Raw genomic sequence first — 8,182 nt, forward strand, 5'->3', positions numbered from 1 at the left:
TACCTGTACTTTATTTTTTTTCAACACAGACCCTAAACCATCAGGCAAAGCTTTTCTCTTTGATGGCTGCACAGCTACAGGCTGTCGATGATGCCGGCACCCCATAAATCACTGTCCTGCTCGTACACATGACCCCTCCCCTCCCAGCCCACCCTCCCCCGCCCCTCACCCCCAGTGCCCCCACATCCTTTGTTCCTGAAAAGCAAGATCAAATTCGAAATTTAATCAGGCCACTGGAGGAGATCACCTATTTATGGCATCACTATCAATCCTCGGTGAGTCGGAAATAGCACCATGGCAACCAGATAGGAAACAATACAAAAAGAATTTGCTCAATGCTGGAGTGTAAATTATCACCCTTTAGGTGTCAAAATAAAAATTGTTGCAACACAGGAACATAGGAAAATACAGGAAAAAAAGACTAGTTTAGTCTATCTGTTTGGTACGAGAGTTCAGAAATAGAATACACATCGTAGAATCCTTAGTTACTACTGTAACTAAGGGATGCAGATTTGAACATTTATGGCAGACAACTAGTTTAGCCATTCATTGCTAGATCTGGCTGGACCATATAAAGCATTATCAGGTCCTGCTCTCCACTGCCAAAACTACTCACAATTGCAGGATCATCCTGGAATGCAAAGATAACCCACGGATTTTCTTCTCCACTACAAACCGTCTTCTTAAATCCCTCTCCTCTTCATCCTCCACCCTCAAGTACAAGGAGCTCGTGGACTTCTTTGTCACTAAAATTGAGACCATCCATTCAGCTGCCTCTGCTGCTTCCCTCCCTTCTCCAGTCCACCGGGCAAAACTTCCCCCAAGGCTCCCCCCACCCCACCACCCGCCACCCTAGCCGTGAACTCGCAACTTTCTCTAGTTACTCTCCTATCTCCCCTCATGCTCTCTCCGAGCTCAACTTGTCCACGAGGCCCACCTCCTGCTCCTTCAACCCTATTCCCACTAAACTGCTGACCACCCAACTTCCCTTCCTGGCCCCCATGTTAGATAATATTGTTAACGGTTCCCTCTCCTCAGGTACTGTACCACCGCCCCTTCAAATCTGCTGTCCTCACCCCTCTCCTTAAAAAAAAACCACCCTTGACCCCTCTGTCCTTTCAAACTACCGCCCCATCTCCAGCCTCCCTTTCCTCTCCAAAATCCTTGAACGTATTGTCGCCTCCCAAATCTGTGCCCATCTTTCCTGCAACTTCATGTTTGAACCCCATCAATCAGGTTTCCGCCCCTGCCACAGTACCGAAACGGCCCTTATTAAAGTCACAAATGACACCCTATGTAACTGTGGCAGTGGTAAACTTTCCCTCATCATCCTTCTCGACCTGAGTGCAGCCTTTGACATGGTTGACCACACCATCCTCCTCCAACGCCACTCCTCCGATGTCCAGCTGGGTGAGACTGCACTCGCCTGGTTCCATTCTTATCTATCCAGTCATAGCCAGAGGATCACCTGCAATGGCTTCTCATCCTGCTCACGCACCGTTACCTCTGCAGTGTCCCAAGGATCTATCCTTGGCCCCCTCCTATTTCTTATCTACACGCTGCCCCTCAACGACATTTGACCCTGAGCTGACCTTCCGATCCGTTATCCTCTCCATCACCATGACCACCTAATTCCACCTCCATAACATCAACCGTCTCCGCCCCGCCTCAGCTCATCAGCTGCTGAAACCCTCATCCATTCCTTTACTACTTTTAGACTCGACTATTCCAATGCTCTCCTGGCCAGCCTCCCATAAGAACATAAGACATAGGAGCAGGAGTAGGTCATTTGGCCCCTTGAGCCTGCTCCGCCATTCAATAAGATCATGGCTGATCTGATCTTGGCCTCAACTCCACTTCCCTGCCCGCTCCCCATAACCCTTGACTCCCTACCTTTCAAAAATCTGTCTATCTCCATCTTCAATGACCCAGCCTCCACAGCTCTCTGGGAAGAGAATTCCAAAGATTCATGACCCTCTGAGAGAAGAAATTCCTCCTCATTTCCGATTTAAAAGGATGCCCCCTTATTCTGAAACTATGCCCCCTAGTTCTAGATTCCCCCACGAGGGGAAACATCCTCTCTACATCTACCCTGTCAAGCCCCTTCAGAATCTTATATGTTACAATATGATCCCCTCTCATTCTTCTAAACTCCAATGAGTATAGGCCCAACCTGCTCAATCTTTCTTCATAAGACAACCTCTTCATCTCTGGAATCAACCTCCTGAACCTTCTCTGAACTGCCTCCAATGCAAATATATCCTTCCTTAAATAAGGAGACCAAAACTGTGTGCAGTACTCCAGGTGTGGTCTCACCAACGCCCTGTACAGTTGTAACAGGACTTCCCTACTTTTATACTCCATTCCCTTTGCAATAAAGGCCAACACTCCATTTGCCTTCCTAATTACTTGCTGTACCTGCATGCTAACTTTTTGTGATTCATATACAAGGACACCCAGATCCCTCTGTACCTCAGCATTTTGTAATCTTTCCCCACTTAAATAATCATTTGCTTTTTTATTTTTCCTACCAAAGTGGATAACCTCACATTTTCCCACATTAAACTCCATCTGCCAGATTTTTGCCCACTCACTTAGCCTATCTATATCCCTTTGCAGATTCTTTGCGTCCTCCACACAATTTGCTTTCCCACCTATCTTTGTATCATCAGCAAATTTGGCTACATTACACTCAGTCCCATCATCCAAGTCATTAATATAGATTGTAAATAGTTGAGGCCCCAGCACTGATCCCTGCGGCACCCCACTAGTTACAGTTTGCCAACCTGAAAATGACCCATTTATCCCGACCCTCTGTTTTCTGTTAGTTAGCCAATCCTCTATCCATGCTAATATATTACCCCCAACCCCGTGAGCTCTTATCTTGTGTAGCAACCTTTTATGTGGCACTTTATCGAATGCCTTCTGGAAATCCAAATACACAACATCTACTGGTTCCCCTTTATCCACCCTGCTCATTACATCCTCAACGAATTCCAGCAAATTTGTCAAACATGATCTCCCTTTCATAAAACCATGCTGATTCAACTTGACTATATTATGATTTTCAAAATGTCCTGCTACCACTTCCTTAATGATGGACTCCAGCATTTTCCCAATGATAGATGTTAGGCTAACTGGTCGATAGTTGCCTGCTTTCTGTCTCCCTCCTTTCTTAAATGGGGGTGTTACATTTGCGGTTTTCCAGTCCGCTGGGACCTCTCCAGAATCCAGGGAATTTTGGTAGATTACAACCAATGCATCTGCTATCTCTGCAGCCACCTCTTTTAAAACTCTAGGATGCAGGCCATTGGGTCCAGGGGACTTGTCCACCTTTAGTCCCATTAGTTTGCCTAGTACTTTCTCTCTAGTGATAGTGATTGTTTTAATTTCCCTCCCCACCCCAATAGCCCCTTGATTATCCATTATTGGGAAGCTTTTAGTGTCTTCTACCGTGAAAACCGATACAAAATATTTGTTCAAAGTCTCTGCCATTTCCTTGTTTCCCATTATTAATTCCCCAGACTCATCCTCTAGGGGACCAACGTTTACTTTATCTGGAAACACTCAGCAGGCCGGGCAGCATCCGTGGAGAGAGAAACAGAGTTAATGTTTCAGGTCTGGGACCCTTCATCAGAGTTCCAGACCTGAAACGTTAACTCTGTTCCTCTCTCCACGGATGCTGCCGGGCCTGCTGAGTGTTTCCAGCGTTTTCTATTGTTATTTCAGATTTCCAGCATCTGCAGTATTTTGCTATTGTTTACTTTAGCTATTCTCTTCCTTTTTATATACCTTTAGAAGCTCTTACTGTCTGTTTTTATATTTCTTGTTAGCTTACTCTCATAAGCTATCTTCTCTCTCTTAATCATTTTTTAGTCATCCTTTGCTGGGTTTTTTTAAATTCCCAATCCTCTGGCCTTTCACTATTCTTCGCAACATTGTATGCTTTTGTTTTCAATTTGATACCATCCTTTACTTCCTTAGTTAGCCACGGATGGCTCATCCTTCTCTTAGAGTCTTTCTTTCTCACTGAAATATATCTTTGCTGAGAGTTATGAAATATCTCCTTAAATGTTTGCCACTGCTTTTCTACAGTCTTACCCTGTAACATATTTTCCCAGTCCACTTTAACCAAGTCTGCCTTCATACCTTTGTAATTACCTTTGTTTAAGTTCAGGACACTAGTTTGAGACCTAGCTTTCTCATCCTCAAACTGAATTTGAAATTCTACCATGCTATGATCACTCTTCCCAAGAGGATCCTTCACTTCGAGATCATTAATTAATCCAGCCTTGTAAACTTGAGCTCATCCAAAACTCTGCTGTCTATATCCTAACTCGCACCAAGTCCCGATCACCCATCACCCCAGTGCTCACTGATCTACATTGGTTCCTAGTTAAGCAACGCCTTGATTTTAAAATTCTCATCCTTGTTTTCAAATCCATCCATGGCCTCACCCCTCTCTAACCTCCTCCAGCCCTACAACACCCTGAGATCTCTGTGCTCCTCTAATTCTGGCCTCTTGCCCATCCCTGATTTTAATCACTCCACCATTGGCGTCCGTGCCTTCAGTGCTTGCCTAGGCCCTTAGCTCTGGAATTTCCTCCCTAAATCTCTCCGCCTCTCTCTCCTCCTTTGAGATGCTCCTTAAATCCTTTCACTTTGACCAAGCTTTTGGTCACCTGTCCTAATATCTCCTTTTGTGGCTCAGTGTCAAATTTTGTTCGATAACACTCCTGTGAAGTGCCTTGGGCCATTTCACTGTGTTAAAAAGGTGCTATATAAATACTTGTTGTTGTTGTTAACCCTTACTATGGGTCTGGTAGCCTAGCAATCCAGAGGGTGTGAGTTCAAATCCCACCACGGGACGTGGTGAAAAGTTGCTGACCGGTAGATCTCAGTGCTTACCCCGAGGTCCACATCACTGTTGATTTTCAGAGACAGTCAGGTGGATGTTAATTTTTGGATGACACCATCTGGTCAGTTGGCCATTCTGGCAGTGAAGAGGCTGCTGAAAATTTGAGGCCCAGACCTCATTTGAATCCGGCTAGCGAGCTGCGGATGCCAAAGGGGCTCTCCAGGCAGCTTGATGGTCTTGGCCACATGAAGATCCGCCAGCTGTGGTCTTCCCTTTACTGCCTCTATCCTTTTCAAATGAACATCAATAACATCTAGTAAAGCCCTCCAGGCCATTTCCCTATTGACCTACACCTATTTCCTTATGTATGTCCCTCTTTTTATGAATGATGCAATTATGTGAGTCTCTTTCCAATGCTAAGATACAATTCCCGCATTAACAGAATTGCTGAGAATATTCACAAGATCCTTATGGATGAGGAAGGCCATTCGGCCCATCTTAATTCAGCCATCTAGAACAATCCCACACTTCTCCACACCCCATTGTTGCATCTGGTTGGTACTTAAACAGTTCCAGAGTTTTCACTTTCACCATCTGCCCAGATACCCATTCCAAATATTCATCACTCTCTGTGTGAAGGAAAACCTCCTGAAAAAGTTGTCTTTTACTAGTTTTAATCTCTGCCCCTTGTCCTATTCCTACTGTTTATTTTAAAACAGATTAACTTTTTCCATACCACTAACTATATTTCTTAAGATCACCTCCCAGACTCCTCCTTTCCAGGTTGAAAACCCCAGGTCCCTCCAGTCGTCCCTCATAACTCCAACTCCTGACACTAGTGATCAGCCTTCTGGGTCTTCTCTGCACTGCCTCCACCTCTTGAATGTCTCCCTCATTTCTTGATGACTAGAACTGGATGCAGTAGTCATGGGGATCGAGTTTCCACTCCTTTATGTCAGCAATATCAGCGTAATCCGGGTGGAATCGGCTGAACCAGCGCAAACGATCGGGGTATTTTAAAATAAGTGAGTTACGCCTGTTAAGTCTGTGTGTTCTAGTTATTGTTAATAAGAATCACTGCACACAGACCACAAGAGTAAATTCAACAGGTCTTCACTAGTCGGAGGTCAGGCTGAACTGCCCAATAAATCATTACACAGCACTTATATACCGATGTGGTCACCACCGGTATTACAGTATACAGCAGCCAAGATAAAGTAGTGCATCTCTTAAAATAGTTCTCTTAAAGGTGGAACGGTTACATACACCACAATCCTCCCTTTTTAGCTTAACAGTATATATTCCCCATTAAACATAACATAATAACATATATACACAACTTCATGTAAAAACAGTTCACAGATTCAGTCTCTGAGGAGGCCTCCTGATCCGAGACGGATAACGCCTTTCAGGGGTCTCTGGTTCTCGTTGCTGGGGTGACTCATCTAGTTGATCCCCTATGGATAGGACATCATCATCAGGTATATTCACTTCTGAGGTAGATGCTTCAGGTTCACTAACTTCCTCCACGGTTGTCTCTGTCGTAACCATGGGCTCGACCCTTGTTCTCGATCCCACCAGTTGGTCAGCATGACGTCGCATTACATTTTCACCAACATCTACCGTGTACATCAGGGGTCCTTGTCTGGCCCGAATTGTTCCAGATTGCCATTTCTCGTTTTTATAGTCCCTGGCTAACACCGGTTGTCCTATTTCAAAACTCTGAGTTGGCTTGTTATTGATATGCTGGAACTGTTTGTTTTCGACTTCCCTCCGCACATTTGGTTTTAACAAGTCCAACCTGGACCGCAACCTCCTGTTATAGAACATCATGGCAGGACTTTGGTTTGTTGTTGCATGGGTGGCGTTTCGATATGCCAGTAGGAAATTGTCCACCTTGTGTTGCAGTGGAATCTGATCTTCGCTCATGGCCTTTATTGCCTTTTTGAACGTCTGTACAAACCTCTCGGCCAGCCCATTCGTAGCTGAATGATATGGGGCAGAGGTATAATGTTTCACCCCATTCTTCTTCAGGAATTTCTGGAATTCCTCTGACACGAACTGTGGTCCGTTGTCTGAACATATTTGCTCTGGCAATCCATTTCTTGCAAATATCGTTCTTAGCACCGCGATCGTCTTCTCCGAGGTAGTGGTAGTCATTTTAATCACTTCTGGCCATTTAGAATGTGCGTCCACTGCAATTAAAAACATGGAATCCATGAATGGACCAGCAAAGTCAATATGTACACGTTGCCATGGGGTTGAAGGCCATTCCCATGGATGCAGCGGTGCAATTGGAGGTGCATTTTGGACTTTTTGGCACCCTGAGCAGCTTTTCGTCAGATCCTCTATCTGTTGGTCGATACCCGGCCACCACACATAAGCCCTAGCAAGGCTTTTCATCTTGACTCCCCCCAGATGACCTTCATGTAGTTCTTTTAGAACTCTCTCTCTTAACTTAGGAGGGATAATCACCCTTGTTCCATACATCAATGTTCCCTGACAGATGGACAGCTGTTCTCGTCTTGCTGAGAATGCCGGTAACAGTGGATCACCATGGGCTGGCCATCCCTTTACTGTCAATTCGTAGACCCGGGACAGTGTCGGGTCATTCCTAGTCTCCCTTTCAATATTTGCATTGGTGACAGGTAAACATTCGATGATGGTCGAGTGAAATAACTCCACCGGGTCAACCGTCGGTGCCTCCTCCTCAGTAGGTAGTGGCAGGCGCGACAGCCCATCAGCATTACCATGCTGCTTTGTATCCTTTGAATTCTATCTGATATTGATGTGCCCCTAGGAAAAGGGACCATCTCTGGAGCCTCTGTGCTGTCATCACCGAAACACCCTTCTTAGGGTTAAAAATGGATACCAACGGCTGGTGGTCTGTCAGCAGTGTAAACTTCTGGCCCTGCAGGTAATGATTAAACTTCTTTACTCCCCACACAAGGCTGAGAGCCTCCCTATCTATCTGAGCATAGTTGCGCTCAGCGGAGGTCAATGATCTGGATGCAAATGCGACTGGCCTTTCCAAGCCATTTGGCAACTTGTGTGAGAGTACTGCTCCAATACCATAAGGAGAAGCATCACAAGCTAAACGAATAGGTAGCGTTGGGTTGAAGTGAGCCAACACTTCCTCTGAGGTGATCAATGCCTTGCTTTTGCGAAAGGCCTTCTTACAGTCCTCGCTCCACTTCCATGGTACTTCTTTCTGCAAAAGAGCGTTCAGCGGGTGCAGCACCGTGGATAGATTTGGCAGAAACTTATGGTAATAGTTAATCAACCCTAGGAACGACCTCAACTGGGATACATTTTCCGGAGCGG

The sequence above is a fragment of the Somniosus microcephalus genome, chromosome 9, assembly GCF_052327205.1.
Source record: "Somniosus microcephalus isolate GS21.2 chromosome 9, FLI_Smic_1.0, whole genome shotgun sequence".
In the NCBI taxonomy this organism is placed as follows: Eukaryota; Metazoa; Chordata; class Chondrichthyes; order Squaliformes; family Somniosidae; genus Somniosus; species Somniosus microcephalus.